At 35.8% G+C, this 16,832-nt stretch overlaps 1 pseudogene; it reads left to right on the plus strand.

The window, feature by feature from the left end:
* The first annotated feature begins 15,326 nt into the window (after positions 1–15,326).
* On the plus strand, positions 15,327–16,832 carry LOC105867836 (calmodulin-1 pseudogene; annotated as a pseudogene).

Here is a 16,832-nt window from a genome sequence, read left to right on the forward strand (position 1 = left end):
CTATATATACATGCACATATATTTATATGTATATATTTTCACACAAAAAAGCACACAAATCAAAAGGCTTGGTCTACAAAGAAGGAACCTTGAGTTCAGGCTCAGATATGTCATTGAACAGGATAATATTCATTTAAAAATGTGCAAGAGAGCTATAAACTCTCAATGGACTGCAGCTGACTATAACTTATTTTGATGCAAGACTTAAAAGACTTAGTAGTTGCTAATCTGTTTTTGAATCACCTGCAGTGTTTAATATGAAAAGAAAATTATCTACAGCAGTAGTTCTCAACCAAGGCTTCTTTTACCCTCTAGTGCTGCGGTTACCAATCCCAGGGCTGCGGACGGATAGTAGTCCGTGGGCTGTTATGGACTAGGCTGCAGAGCTCCGCTGCATCACCCCCCAACCAAGCCCCATCCGTGGAAAAATTGTCTTATGAAACTTAGGAAGGGGGTTGTTGGTGCACAGCAGGAAGTGAGCGACTAGTGAGTAAGAGAATATCATAGTATTAGCAGCCACTCCCCATCCCTCTCATCTCTGCCTTAGGTGGGTACTGCCTCCCCTCCCCTGTCCTGTGAACAAATTGTCTTCCATGAAAGTGGCCCTGGTGCCAAAACGGTTGGGGATAACTGCTCTAGGGGACATTGCAATGTCTGTAGACGTTCTGGATATAGTTACTATTATCTAGTGAGCAGAGGGAGGGATGCTGCTAAACCACCTATAAAGCATAGACAGCCTCCCCAACAAAGAATTTCCCCACTGCTGTAGATGGTGCTGAGGTTGCAAAATCCTAACATATAGAAAAATATTTCATGTTTAAAATAATGAAAATGCATGATTTAGGTTTTAGAGAGAGTACTAAAATCTGCTTAGGGAATTAGAAAACGTCATGGAGGAATTAGAAAAGTCCTGAATGTCCTCTAAGATGGGTCTTAAGGGATGGGTATGATTTCGACGGGCACGGGTACGTGCATGAGGAAGGCTGTCCAGATGAAGGGAACTGCACTGTCAAATATGTAAGGAGGGAGAGTTAGAGAACATGCCAGGGAAAGCAAGTGATTCAGAATCACTTGAAGCCTATTAGAATATATTGAGTAAATCTTAGAATTATTTGATTGAAATAAGGTTATTATTTGTGAAGTTAAACATAAGTAGAAGAGTTTGAACATTATTCAGTAGAGAATGAAAAAGCATTAATGGTTTCTGAGCATTTGAATGACATGATCAGAGATATATTTGAAATTTTAATTGTCAGCTTCATTACGACTTTGAAAGTCTGTCAACATTAAGGATAAATTAGAAGTTTGGTAGTGACTGAAGCCCATGAGGGAGAAAAAAGAAAAAAAAAGAATAGATATCAAAATATAATAATTAAAATAAAAAATTATAAAAAGGATAAATTAGAAGTGAATTGTAATAGCAGAGGAGATAAGTATTTATTATGGTTTTATATCAGTTGTTTTTGAGAATAAAAAATTTAAAGATAAATTTGAGCTGCAGAATGGTGATATGGAGGTACAACCAATAGGACTTTGGAAAGAAGGTGTCAAGGAAAGAGAAAATAAATGTGTATAGAACATGATCTCCCTTCAATAAAACCTTAAGTATTGCTTTTCCTGGAAAAAGCCTGCATATGATCTGTGCTTTATTAAGGAAAGGAGATGGAAGCTTTTGAGGAACTTTATAAATGGCCCCGTGATTGTTAGTGGTGAAGGCGGAAGGGTTCACTGGGTAGAGCTGGAGGTCTGAGATGTGAACCTAGTAAGAAAGAAAGTCCAGTGAAACCAGTAATTCCTTAAGGAGGAGAAATGTGGTTTATACCACAAACATAGTAACTTACCCATGTATCCCAAGACTCTAGTTGTCAAAAGGAAAATGAAGCAGGAGACACCAAGGATCACTACAGCGAAACACCAGGCAAATGGAACTGAAGCCCCTGCGAGAGAGAGAAAGAGGCTGAGGGAAACAGAGGGACAAAAATGAATCACACAGCGGGGTATAGAGGGGGACATTCCCATAGATTCAGACTGTGACTCTTCAGTGTCTTCAAGCCTGAATTGTAACCGGAAAGAGATACTGACCAATGTCAAACAACACTGAACTGATGCCTGGGCTCTGCTTCTTTTCTGTGACCATGTATCTCTTAGGGAAGTTACTTATTCTAACTTTAGCAAAATAATCCCCTGATCCAAGTCACTGCTCTAAGAATACAGAGCACAATATTAGACTTATGAAATTGCTTTTTAAAAAGCAAAGATCCTTCTAAAATAATACCAAATAGATCACTTTTATTGAATCCACACCAGAAGATAGTCATTATCTTATAAATACTGCATGCTCTCATATTTATGCAAAAACCCACAGTTTTCTCATTGCAGCTTCAATACTGTTCATCATTATTAGGAAGAGCTACAGTTATGCACAAAATAAATTCTAATCACAGACATATATACCAAATAATTCTAATAAAATATAATTTCTTGAAATTTTACAGAATGAATCTATGTTCACATGGAGATTCTCAACTGTTTCTAAATAAGTGGAAAAGGAATAATTGTCTTACTTGATTAGTAATGAATGTATGTATGTAGCAACCAAACTACACTCATTCTCCGGAATGTGCTAAACTTGGATATTTGGCTTTCAACCTTTCTTTTTCATTTAGTTTTTCAGATATAGTTTAAGCAACCTCATGAAACTGGGCAAGCGAACTCAGTGATTCAGAACAGTGGTTTCTGTCTCCTTTCTTTCATCACATACACATAGGCTAAGACACTGAGGATGGTGAAGGTCTATCCTCTTCATAAACTTTACCTGTTTTGTGGGATGATTCAGAGTTTTTCTGATTGGTGTCTGAAGGATTTGATTTCACTTTTGCATAAATCATCCGTTCTTCTATCTCTGGAGATTAGTGTAGAGATTCAGTTACTGCTTCATATTCACACTTTTTCTCTGAAAACGTGTAAGCTGTTAGTATATGTAAAAGAGGTAATAGAATTCTTTCTTAATAAAGGAAATCTATGCAATTGTTTTCTTCTTACCATGTGAAGTTTATCGAGTAAATTTTCTTTCCTGACAAAATTTTAGGAATAAGTTAGACAGAGCTTATATGTTAAATTAAATGAAATTCTTTAGGGAAATTATTTAAAAGAGAGTAGACTATATCAGCATTCATTCAGTAGGAGTTGGGGAGAGAAAATACCTACCATTGTTTGGCATCTGCCTCGTTGCAGGAAGGTGCTTCAATTCTGCATATGTTGTACGATTTTCACTCATCTCTAAACAATTTTAAGGTAAATTTCTAAAAGACACACAGATTAAGTGTTTATTTAAAAAAGTTTAAATGTTTTAGCCTCTCTGGGTTCTCTGTATATCTTTGAGATCAATATTTCATGCCATTTAAATACTGATGTCTGAAATTTTACTTTTGAAAGTTTATTCTAAATGAGATTTTTGCCTCACTTTATTAATATTTTATGATTTTAAAAGTTATCAGTTCTCAACATCTGTCTATAGGTCCTTGGATATTGTCATTTCAAGTAGTACTGGAGTTCATCAAAGATGTTATTTACTTTAAAAGGTAGAAATGTTGTGATCTATGAAATATGTCACTGAAAAATTGCCCCATTCCGAAAAATATCAAAAGTATTTTATGACTCCTGTGTATTGTAAAGCTTGATAATGTTATAACAGGTTATTCTAAAATTTTTCCTTCATGGTTTCTGCTTTTATGTTTTTCTATTTGTCACCAGCCTTATTAGTAGTATTTTTTTTAAGACTCAAAGACAGTGTGGTTCCTGTAACTTTCTAAAGGGTTGTTGCCACCATTAGAGATCTGTGCCCTCCACCTAGGACTGGAGTTGATTTAAATGTTCTATGGGGTGTGCTGTTTTATGTCCATAAAATACAAAGGCACACACTAAAGGCAGCCAATTCTTTTTGAAATATTAATTTTACTTGCAAATTTTTCAAAAAGTTAATGAATTTGTGTCAAGCATTTTAAATTTTTTATAATCAAAGAAGTTTATATGGAATAGGATTCTAACTAGAATAAATTTTAATGATTCTTATACTCACTGGCTTGCCAGTGCATCATCAAATGCAACACTTTCTACATAGATGTATTTCCTCAGGGAATTATGTACCACTGTTATCTTTTATAATACATTAAAAATATATAGTTCTCTGTGTGAATACATATTAACGTTTAATAATTTCCCAGAAAAATTTTCTGTAAGAAGCATGATTGTACAGAAATACAATTCCTTTAAAAATCCTTACCATGTCTAAAGTACCTCAGAAATTTGGATGCCATATCACATAAGCAAAGTCTAGATATAGATTTGCTATAGATAAACATTCTTATATCGATAAGAAAAAATATAAAATTGAGTAAATCATTAGTTGAATACTGAAAGCTTGCCATCATTAAAGTGACCATTTGTTCTATTAACACACTTTTTCAACCCAAGAGACACATTGCAATATTTGCTCACAGAACTGTTATATTCATTCCTAAGCCATGAAACCTTTAGAAGTGATAATTCACCTGTAATTTTTAGATCTGAATTGATCTGTTTATTAGCCTGCAAGATTACATTTACTGGATTATGTTTTTAAAAATCTTACTCTTTGTGCTGTGTTTATCACAATCAGAAGATGCACCGAGAATAATAGCTGTAGATATAGATACCTGAGTCAGTGTAGTGGGGTTTCTGCTGGCGAGGGCGTTTGGTCTAGGTAGAAGATGTCAGCTCCAGCGGGCAGGTGGAACAGACGTGTCTGAGCCGGAATATAAGGTAATTCTTCTTTGCTCTACGTCTTATCTGCCTGCTCTTGTTACCCAGTAGGCTTCAGTATTTTTCAGTTACCTGTAAAGATGTGAGAAGGCAATTCACATTTGAGCTTCAGGTTTTATCTATTTGCGTGCTATATTGCTAAGAAATGTGCAGTTTTTTAACAGACAAGATGAACGGACAAGATAATGTAAAGGGCCATGCACATTTTGCACAGAATCCATGGAAACAGTGTACATTAAAAATAAATAAAGACCACTGTAACCACTATGACCACCAAATGCTGAGATTCTAAATATAATCTGTATAATAGACACCAGTGTTTGGGGCCCTAAATAAAAAGTGTACTTAATGAGGTATTTAAATCATCTTCTAAATTACTATAGTATTGGCTGAGTACAAATACATGAGAACAGATAGGCATTCATTCCCCACATTTATCAGAAGGGGATTGTGAAAAGAGAGATTTTTAAGATTTATTAGCAATCCCTGGTTCATTAAAAATACATCTAAATTCAATTGCTTTATTCCTTGATACATTTTTTTCCATAAGATGTTCTTTCTGAAATCTGTTTTTCAATTCATTCCAGCATGAAAATAGAATATATGTAATCTAAACTTTAGGTTCTGATGATGTTTGATTCCCTTCACCCTCCAGGGTGTACTCAAAGCATAATGATCAGAAGCACATTAAGTTCCTCTTCAGTAGTCTGCCTACCATTTCCCATGGTGTGATGACATGGGAACAATGACAATGCAGTTCATTTTATGGTTTTCAACTCACTAGAAAAAGGTTGAAATAGTTTTTATCTGTTTTCACCATTCAATAATGAAAAAAACACGGTTAGTAAACAAATATATTTCAATTGTGAGTTTTTATTTTTTACAGGAAAATATTTGAGAATGCCACATTTGAAAAGATTTTCCACTGAGTTGTAGGTGGGAGAAATTCTCACTAAACGTAAACATATTTTGATGTAAAAACAAATTTTCAGAGACCTTTCAACAGAGTGAATGTAATCAAATGACAACTTTAGGTGGTATGTGAAAGAGGATAATCTTATTTATAGTCCAGCTACATATTTTTTTGGTCTTGTAATAGTAACTTTTCATCCTGCTCTCTAAAGCTATAGTAGACATTCTCCCAAAATAGGTATTTGGCAAGCTCGAGTCTCCACCACATTGTGATTGCAGCACAAACCCTAAAATCATTTGCTTAAGCCTTAGCAAGTCTGCAAGTACATCAAGTGTTTCCATTCCTTCCTAGTCACTGCTTTTATCTACTTAATCGAAAAACAATGCTCTGATCCTTTTATTTATCATTGCTCTGGGGCATTTCTTTAGTACTCAGCTTGCTCTAAGCCTGTTGAACAGCCTGAGGTGAAAGCTTAATGTATTTTTAGGTCTCTTTTTAGAACAGGTCTTGCACTGAGCATGTATATGGCTTTCTAAATAACTCTATATGCATAGCTGCTTTTGAATCTCATAGCATACCAAGGACTCTGATGCCAGCTTCTCCTCCATACCTTGGGCATTCTCTTGTATGTTTCCGTCTGTACTATCTTGCACGAGGTGTCTGTGGGGCCTATTCCTCTCTGCAGCGTTTATAAAAGGTGCCCACTGCTTCTTCTGCCTGAGTCTGAGTTATATGACACAGATAAGTGCCTTGTGTCAGTTCCTTAGGTGTTCCCCAGAGAAGTCAGAACAGAGGTACACAATAATTTGCAAATATTTTTTGCAAAAAAATTTGCTGTGTGTCCTCTGGTTTGAGGGAGGGAACTGGGAGCAGGGCTGCCACTGCTTTAAGACTCCTAGATATTTAGTCAAACAAAATCTGGCCATTTCTGTGAGCATGTTTTTGGCCTCATCTATAAAAATACCAATAAAATTTTTCCGAGTCATTTGTATGATAAAGATGAGATTTGAGTGTGTTGACACAGAGATGAGAGCCTTGCGCCAGTATTTGAGAGTTTCCTTAGGCAGGTTAGAACAGACATGTGCAAGAATTTGCAAATAAAGCCTGCCTCTGGTCCTTCTGGCTTGAGGGTGGGAACTAAAAATTGGGCTGCTATCACTTTGAGAACACAATTCCCAGATACTTGGTTAAAGATAAGTGGGGCGTTTCTATGAAGGAATTTTTGAATGAGGTTAGCATTTACATGTGAGTAAAGCAGATTGTCTTGTCTAATGTGGGTAGACATCATCCAGTCAGTTGAAGGCCTGTAGAGAACAAAAGTCTGGCCTTACCCCCAGCAAGTGGATTTGTGTATCAAACTGCCTCCTACTTCTCTAGCCTTGAGCCTTCCTGGCTCTGCCACAGACTGCTGTGGACTCCACATGCCACATGGGTTCTTCTTGCCTGATGGCCTTCAGACTGGAATGTCTGCGTTCCCCGGATCCCCTGCACCACTGGCTCACTAGTGAGATTTTGGACTCAGTAGTTTCCATATCACTGGACCCAATTCCTTGTAAGTTTGCAAGGAATAAAAAATGTGCCAAGAGTGAAGAGTTCCCATTTACTCTGCACTCAGTTTCCCCTATTATTTCTGTCTTACATTGGTACGTTACATGTGTTATAATTAGTAAAATTATTGATATATTATTATTGTTAATGAAAAGCCATACTTTATTCAGTTTTCCCTAGTTTTTACCTATGTTCTTTTTCTATTTCAGGATTCCGCATCCACTTGCTGCACTACAGATACTTGTCATGTCACCTAGCCTCCTTTCTGCTATGACAGACTGGCCTTGCTGTTGATGACCTTGGCAGTTTTGAAGAATACTGGCTAGGTTTACTGTAGGTTGTCCCTGAACTGGGATTTGTTATAAACAGAATACTGGTCTCCTACAAATTCATATGCTGAAGCTCCAATTCTAGTGTGACTGCATTTGAAGATAGGGCCTTTAAGGATATGATTAAAGTTTAATGAAATCCTAAGGATGGGGCCATAAAGCAACATGACTGATGTTTTCATGGGAAGAGAGACAGACGCCAAAAATGCACACTCACAGAGAAAAGGGAAGGTGAGGACCCAGTGAGAGAGGCCTCAGGGGATAACAGTATGATACTTTCTACAAATATTAAAAATAGATTTATCATGGGTTTCTTCAATTCCCTTCTGGGTTCATATTCAAAAGAATTGAAAGAAGGGTGTCAAAGAGATATCTGTACATCCATGTTTATAGCAACATTGTTTGGAATCGTCAAGGGCTGGAGACAACCCCGGTGTCTGTTGACAGATGAATGGATGGGCAAAATGTGGTATATACATATAAAGGAATACTACTCTGCTTAAAAGGGAAGAAAATTCTGAAACATGCTGCAGCACTGATGAAACTCAAGTGTGTTATAAATGAAAAAACCCATTGACAAAAAGACAAATAATACATAGAAAGTGGAAGTAGAATGGTGGTTCCCAGGGACTCAGAGGAAGGGTGAATGGGGAATTGTTTAATAGGTATAGAAGTTCAGTTTTACAATATGAAAAAGTTGTAGAGATCTGTTGCATAACAATAGGAATGTACTTACCAGTACTGAACTGTATACTTAAAATGATTGAGATAGTAAATTTTTTATTATGTGTACCTTACTACAATTCAAGTAAAATAAAAATCAACAAAATTGGTGAAATCTAAATAAGATCAACTAATTGAACTAATATCAATTTCCTGGTTTTCTTTCTGTACTAATTTTTTTATGTAAGTTGTCATGCAAATATGTAAAAAGATATATAAGATATTACTTTTGTGGAAATCTGAGTGTGGGGCACATGAGAACTCTCTGTACTATTTTTTTTTTTTTAATTTTTGTTTTTTTTTTTTTGAGACAGAGTCTCGCTTTGTTGCCCAGGCTAGAGTGAGTGCCGTGGCGTCAGCCTAGCTCACAGCAACCTCAAACTCCTGGGCTCAAGCAATCCTGCTGCCTCAGCCTCCCGAGTAGCTGGGACTACAGGCATGCGCCACCATGCCCGGCTAATTTTTTTCTATATATATTAGTTGGCCAATTAATTACTTTCTATTTATAGTAGAGACTGGTACTTGCTCTTGCTCAGGCTGGTTTTGAACTCCTGACCTTGAGCAATCTGCCCGTCTTGGCCTCCCAGAGCGCTAGGATGACAGGCGTGTGCCACCGCACTCGGCCTCTCTGTACTATTTTTGAAAGGTCCTGTTAATCTATGATTATCATAAAACAAAACAGCAAATTGTATGAATAGGCAATTTCACTTCTTCACCCAAAAATGTTTATTGTATCATTTTTGGAAGAGAAAAATGAAAAATACTGGACATGTTTGAAAATAAGGAATATATGAATGAGCTGTAATATATTTTATACAATGGAATTCTAGACTGAGGTTAAATGAAGTTCGAAGTCCACTTGTATCAATCTGCGTAGAATCTGTAAAACATAATGCTGAAAAAATCACGTACTATGTGTGCATGGTAATATTGCCATTTAGGTATCCTCTCATTTTGTATATTGTTTATGCATACATGTATTATATATAAAATCAATATATAGTTGCATATAGGTAATAATATATAAGTTGTAAAAGTAATCAGTGTGATGTAAAATATGAAATTATGGACAAGGATACATATAAACTTCAAGATAGGGTTTGTCCATCTAGGGGGAGGGGAATGAGCTTAGGAAGGAGTACAGATTCCTTCCTAACTATATTTGGATCTAAAGAAAATAAACAAAATATCAGTAATAATGACATCTTTGAAGTTGGTACCTGTGCTTGTTGTATTGCTCTTTATAATTTATGTTAGAAATATTTCTAAAATATAGTCAAATAAAACCTTGCAAGAACCTTGATGGGGGAATTAGACAAACATATAATTACATTTGGAGACTTCAACACTCCTCTCTTAGTGATCAATAGAATAAGTTGACAAAAAATCAGTAAGAATGCAGAAGACCTGAATAATACTATCTGCCAAGAAGCCCCAAATGATATTTGTAGAATTCCTCACTCAAAAATAGCAGAATACACATTATATTAAATGCACATTGAACATCATTTTTTTACCATAGTTAGTCCATAACATAAACTTTAAACAAAATTTAAAGTAATTGAAATCACACAAAATATGTTTTTATCTCAATGGATTGTTTTGAGCTCAATGTATTTAATTTAGAAACCAATAACAGAAAAATATTTGATAAATATACAAATATTTGCAAACGAAATAGTACTCTTAGAAGTACTATAGAGAAACACTGCATGATTTCAAAGAAATCATGAGGGAAATTTAAAAATAATTTGAATTGAATCAAAATGAATAAACAAGAGATTAATAATGTATAAGTTATAGTTAAATCAGTACTTAGGGGAAAATGTATAACATTAAATGATTATATTAAGAAACTTCAAATCAATAATCTCCACTTCTACCTTGAGAAACAAGAATAAGAAAAACAAAGAAAACCCAAAATAAGCAGAAGGAAGATATGATAAAAATATAAGCAGAAATCAGTTAAATTAAAAATAAAGGAACTAATTTTAAAAAGTAACAAGTTTTGTAAAGATCAGTAACATTGATATGATTCTGGCCAGTGTGGTCAAGAAAGATAATAGACACATATTATCAATATTAATGATGCAATATTAGCATTATTACGGATAGTACTAACATTACAGAGATTATAGGGAATATTATAAGCCCTTTGTGCCAACAAGTTCTAAAACTTTAATGATACTGACAGATTTCTTGAAAGAGAAAAACTATCGAAGTACTAATACATCTAAAAAGAATTTGATAACCAGAATATTTGAATATATAAAACCATTTAATATTGAATTCATAGTTAAAATATTCCAGAGAAAAACACAGAGGGCTTTACTTATGAATTCTACCAAATATTTAAGGAATAAATAATAATTTGTTTTTTAAAAAAATGTCTTTCAGGCCACAGAACAAAATGAAACAAGTTCTGACTTATTTTTTGAAGCCAGCATAATTTGGGAATCAAAACCAGATAAACACAAGAAATTATAAAACACATGTACAAAACATAGACACAAAGATGCTCAACGAATAGTAGCACAGCAAATCAAACAATGTATAAAAGAGATTATACAGTGTGTCATTATGGAGAGGGTTTATTTTGCAAATACAAGCTGGAGTCTATCAATGCAATTTGCCTTATTGATCAAGTGAAGAAGGAAGACCTTATGACAGCCTTGATAGATGCAGCCAAAGAACCACACAACTCCACATCATTTCATGATAAGCATTATGAGGAGACTAGCAATAAGTGCCTTCCTCAACATGATAAAAGACATCTAAGAAAAGCCTACAACTAACAATATACTTAATAGTGAAAGATTATGCTTTCCCTTCAAGATCTGATTTGGGACAAGGAAGGGCATCTGTTCTCACCACTCCTATTTACCATTATAATGGAGGCCATGTCAGTGAAATAAGGAAAGAAAGAAAAGAAATCAGGATTGGAAAGGAAGAGACAAAACTATGTATATTTTGCAAAATGCTGTAATTGTATACATAAAAAATTTCAAATAATTTCCAAAAACCTCCTGAAATGGATAAGTGAGCTTAGAATAGCTTGAGATACAAGGACAGTATGTAAAAATCCATTCTATTTCTGTATACTAAAATTGAACTATTGGAAATTGAAATAAACAAAAGGAATCATTTACATAGCATCAAGAACATTATAGATAGTTTATGAATTTACCAATTATGTGCACAATTTTCATGCTGAGAACTATAAAATACTAATGAGAAAATTTAAAGAAGACTTAGAGAACTTAATAGATACACCATTTGTACCTGGATTGGAAACCTCAATGTGGTTAAGGTTTCATTTCTCCCCAAATTGTTTTCCTCATGATCTAATCACCTTCCAAAGGCCCCTCCTCTTAATTGTAGATTAGGTTTCAACATATGAATTTTGGGAGAAAACAAGCATTCTGACCATAGCGCATCCTGATTTTCATACAGTTATAAATTTACAGAAAAAACACAGCACAACTCACCTTTGCAATGATGTGGGATCAACCCAATTCATCAGTGGATAAAGAGAATGTGATATATATATATATATATATATATATATATATATATATACACACACACACACACACACACACACACACACCATGGAGTACTACTCAGCCATAAAAGGACCAAAACAATGTCATTTGCAGCAATGTGGAGTAAACTGGAGACCACTACCCTAAGTGAAGTATCACAGGAATGGAAAACCAACATGGTATGTTCTCACTAATAAGTGAGAGCTCATAGATGGGTATACTTGAGCACAGAGCAACATAAAGGACATGAAAAACCCAGAAGGGGGTAGGGTGTGAGGGTGGTGTGGGCTAAAAACCTACCTATTTGGTAAAATGAACAGTATTCCAGTGATGGGCACATCAAAACCCTGACTCAAGCATTAGACAAGATATCCATGTTACAAAAACACTTGTACTTCTTTAATATTTTGAAATGAAAGATAAAAATCAATAAAAAATAAAAATAAGCAATGAAAAGTACCTTCTTGTGTTAAGCAAATTAAAAAAGCCATTTTACAGAGAAAAATGGAATGATAGCCCAGAGTTTTCATATATTCAATTCTTAGTTTCCCCCATTTTAACATGCTATAATAGTATTGTGCATTTGTTATAATTAATAAATCAATACTAATGTGTTTTTCATTAACTAAAATCCATTCTTTATTCACATTCCGTTAGTTTTTCTTTATGTCCTTTTTCTATTCCAGGATCCCATTATATTTAGTTGTCATGTTTCCTTAGGGTTCTCTTGGCTGTAACAGATTTCCATTGTTTTTGATGACCTTGATAGGTTTGAGGAGCACAGGCCAGGTGTTTGGTAGAATGTTCCTCAACTGAGATTTGTCTGATATTAATATCTTTTTTATGAGTAGGCTGGGCTTACAGATGTTTTGGAGGAAAAGCACAGAGGCTAAGTGCCATTGTCATCAGATCATTATCAGGGTACATATTATCAATATGACTATTACTGTTGATGTTAACTTTGCTCATTGCAGTAGCGTTTGTCAGACTTTTCCACTGTAAAGTTGTTATAAACAAGTTATTTTTTTCCTCTCATACTGTACTCTTTGGACAGAAATCACTGTGTGCAGTATACACTTAAGGAGTGGGGAATCATGCCCCATTTCCTTGAGGGAGGAGTATACATGTAATTTATTTGGAATTCTTCTACATGGAGATTTATCTTATTCCCCTATTTATTTAGTCAATAATTGTTGTAATATTATAGGATTTTGGATATTTAGTTTACCCTTTAGGTTATAATCCAATACCATTACATTTATTTTATTGCTCAATTTGTTCCACCTTTCGCCATTGGGAACTCCTTTACTTGACTTCCATATCCCTTTGCCATATCCCCACCATTTTAGGCACTTCCCTCTCTTCTGACACTGCGATATGCTCCCAGGAGCATATGAGCCCATCTTGCATATTTTCTGTCCCTGTCTTAGAATCAGCCATTCTCCAAGGAGCCCTTGTTCCATGTATTGGTGAGTGGAATTATGCAAGATTTGATCACTAGCTTTAATTTTCCTTTTGGAAAAAACACAAAGAAAGAAGAACTATCACAAAGGCTAAAGGTGAAGAACTGACATTATTTTCCTTTAAGACTTATTATAAAGTGACAAAAATAAAAATATTGTGATATTGTTGACAAAAGATAGATCCTTGAATGGGATAGAATAGAGAATACAGAAATTGGTCCATATATAAATTGTCAATTTATTTATTTATTTTTTCTTTTTTTTAAATTTTATTTATTTATTTATTTTTTTATTTCGGCATGTTATGGGGGTACAGATTCTAAGGCTTCAATAAATGCCCATTCCCCCTCTCCCCCCACAAGTCCAGTCTCCAGCATGACCATCCCCCAGATAGTGCCCATCTCACTAATTATGTATGTATATACCCACCCCCTACCCCCTCCCACGTGCCCAATACCCTATTACTGTAGTACCTATGTGTCCACTTAGGTGCTGCTCAGTTAATACCAGTTTGCTGTTGTCAATTTATTTTTCATGAAAGTTCCACTATATTTGAATAGAAGAATATTGCTTTCAAAAAGTGGTGCTAGAATAGTTAGATATCTATGTGTAAAAGGAAAAAGTGGCCCACCCCTTATCTTGCACCATATATAAATTAACTTGATATGGAGTGTAGAATTCAATGTAAACTTAAAACTTTGGAAGAAAATATAGGAGAAAATATATCAACCTTAGGATAATGAAAGATTTCTTAGGAGACTTACATTGAAACTCATCTACACGGAGAGCCATGATGGATTTATAAATACAACATAATTCCAATGGGAGTTTATGATTTCTTTCAAGAAACAAACTGGCCGTGATATCAATAATAAAAACAATGGCAGGAATTAGCAATTAGTCAGCATTTAGTATGTGCCCGGTATTGTTATAAAATGCATAGTATTTTAGCGAAGTTTCTAATATTACTCTCATCTTTACAACAAATCTCATGAAGTAGATTGCATTATTATCTTCAGTTTACAGATAGGAAGTTGAGGACATGGCTGTTAAGTATATTGCCCAAAGTTACACAGCTGGAAAGCAGCAAAGGTGGGATGTGTACCCGAGCAGCAGGAGTCCATAGGAGGCTCCTGCTCACTTTGCTAAACCTTTTAAAATTGTGAGATGAAAACCACAAAGAGAAATATACATAAAACCTAGATCTCCTCCTGTTCCTCCCAGTCACTCTCCACTCTCTTTACTCTAAGGGTATCTAATATCCTGACTTGCACATTATAGTTTAGTTTTTGCTGTGTTTGAAATTGTTTTTTTTTGAGACAGAGTCTCAAAAAAAGAAACAGTGCCATGATGTCAGCCTAGCTCACAGCAACCTCAAACTCCTGGGCTCAAGCGATCCTCCTATCTCAGCCTCCTGAGTTCCTGGTAATACAGGCATGCGCTACCATGCCTGGCTAATTTTTTTTTTTTTCTATTTTTAGTAGGCTGGCTAATTTATTTCTTTCTTTTTTTTTTTTTTTTTTGGTAAAGATGGGGTCTCACTCTTGCTGAGGCTGGTTTTGAACTCCTGATCCCAAGTGATCCTCCCACCTCAGCCTCCCAGAGTGCTAGGATTATAGGTGTGAGCCACCTCACCCGACTAGTGTTTGAAATTTATGTAAGTAAAACCATATATTTTTTCGTCTTGCTCCTATCGCTTAACAGTGTGTTGATAAAATTCATCCGTATTGCTGTACATTGAGGTTTGTTCACTTTCTTTGTTATCTGGTATTCCACTGCATAAATATACAACAAACTATTCAACCATTCCCTGTTGGCAGACATTTGGATTATTTCCAGGTTTTAGCCATTATAAAACAATGCTGTTATGACACATAAAACCAGAGTTTATTTAGTTTAACCTATTTAACGAAATTACATAAAATGCAATCATGACATAAAACATTTCTGAGGACACACAAAAAGTGTTCTAAAGACATCATCAAGTCGAGTGGTGCTGGGAGTCTCGTGGACGCGGAGCCTTACTCGCAGGCGGGCGGCGCAGTCGGTGGCGGCACAGCGCACAGTGCGCGTTAGCGGCAGCAGCCACGGAGGCAGCCCCGCCGTCACAGCCCCTGCGCTGGTGCGGCCGCCCTTGCTCCCTGTGCTCTTCCTCCCTTCGCTCGCACCATGGCTGATCAGCTGACTGAAGAACAGATTGCTGAATTCAAGGAAGCTTTCTCCCTATTCGACAAAGATGGTGACGGCACCATCACAACAAAGGAACTTGGAACTGTCATGAGGTCACTGGGTCAGAACCCGACAGAAGCCGAATTGCAGGATATGATCAACGAAGTGGATGCTGATGGTAATGGCACCATTGACTTCCCAGAACTTTTGACTATGATGGCTAGAAAAATGAAACATACAGATAGCGGTGAAGAAATCCGTGAGGCGTTCCGAGTCTTTGACAAGGACGGCAATGGTTACATCAGCGCAGCAGAACTACGTCACGTCATGACAAACTTAGGAGAAAAACTAACAGATGAAGAAGTAGATGAAATGATCAGAGAAGCAGATATTGATGGAGACGGACAAGTCAACTATGAAGAATTCGTACAGATGATGACTGCAAAATGAAGACCTACTTTCAACTCCTTTTTCCCCCCTCTAGAAGAATCAAATTGAGTCTTTTACTTACCTCTTGCAAAAAAAGAAAAAAGTTCATTTATTCAATCTGTTTCTATATAGCAAAACTGAATGTCAAAAGTACCTTCTGTCCACACACACAAAATCTGCATGTATTGGTTGGTGGTCCTGTCCCGTAAAGATCAAGCTACACATCAGTTTTACAATATAAATACTTGTACTACCTTAATGATAAGGACTCCTTAAAGTTCCATTTGCTAATGATTAATACACTGTTTGGGCTGACCAGTTTTTCATGCATGCAGCTTGACGATTGAGCACAGTCAGGCATTTGTATTAAAAATGAAAAATGAAAAAACAAATTCAAAACCTATTCAAATGGGTTCTAGTTCAATTTGTTTAGTATAAATTGTCCTAGCTGGTTTACTGAAAACAGACACATTTAAAATTGGTTTACCTCAGGATGATGTGCAGAAAAATGAGTGAAGGATAAACTGTCGAGACGTAGCCCCACTGGTAGGATGGTCCTCTTGTACTTCCGTGTGCTCCGACCCTGGTGATGGTGACACACCCTGGTGGCAGGCCTGAGTATGTTGGTTTAGCGTTGTCTGCATGGTACTGGATGGAGTGCAATGGGTGTTAGGCTGTCACTGTTCACACAAATTTTTAATAAGAAACCTTTACCTAGGGAGCATCTTTGGACTCTCTGTTTTTAAACCTTCTGAACCATGACTTGGAGTCGGCAGAGTAGGCTGTGGCTGTGGACTTCAGCACAACCATCAACATTGCTGTTCAAGAAATTACAATTTATGTCCATTCCAAGTTGTAAATGCTAGTTTTATTTTATTTTATTTTCCAATAAAGACCATTATCTTAAAAAAAA

Source organism: Microcebus murinus, chromosome 10 (assembly GCF_040939455.1).
Source record: "Microcebus murinus isolate Inina chromosome 10, M.murinus_Inina_mat1.0, whole genome shotgun sequence".
Lineage (NCBI taxonomy): Eukaryota > Metazoa > Chordata > Mammalia > Primates > Cheirogaleidae > Microcebus > Microcebus murinus.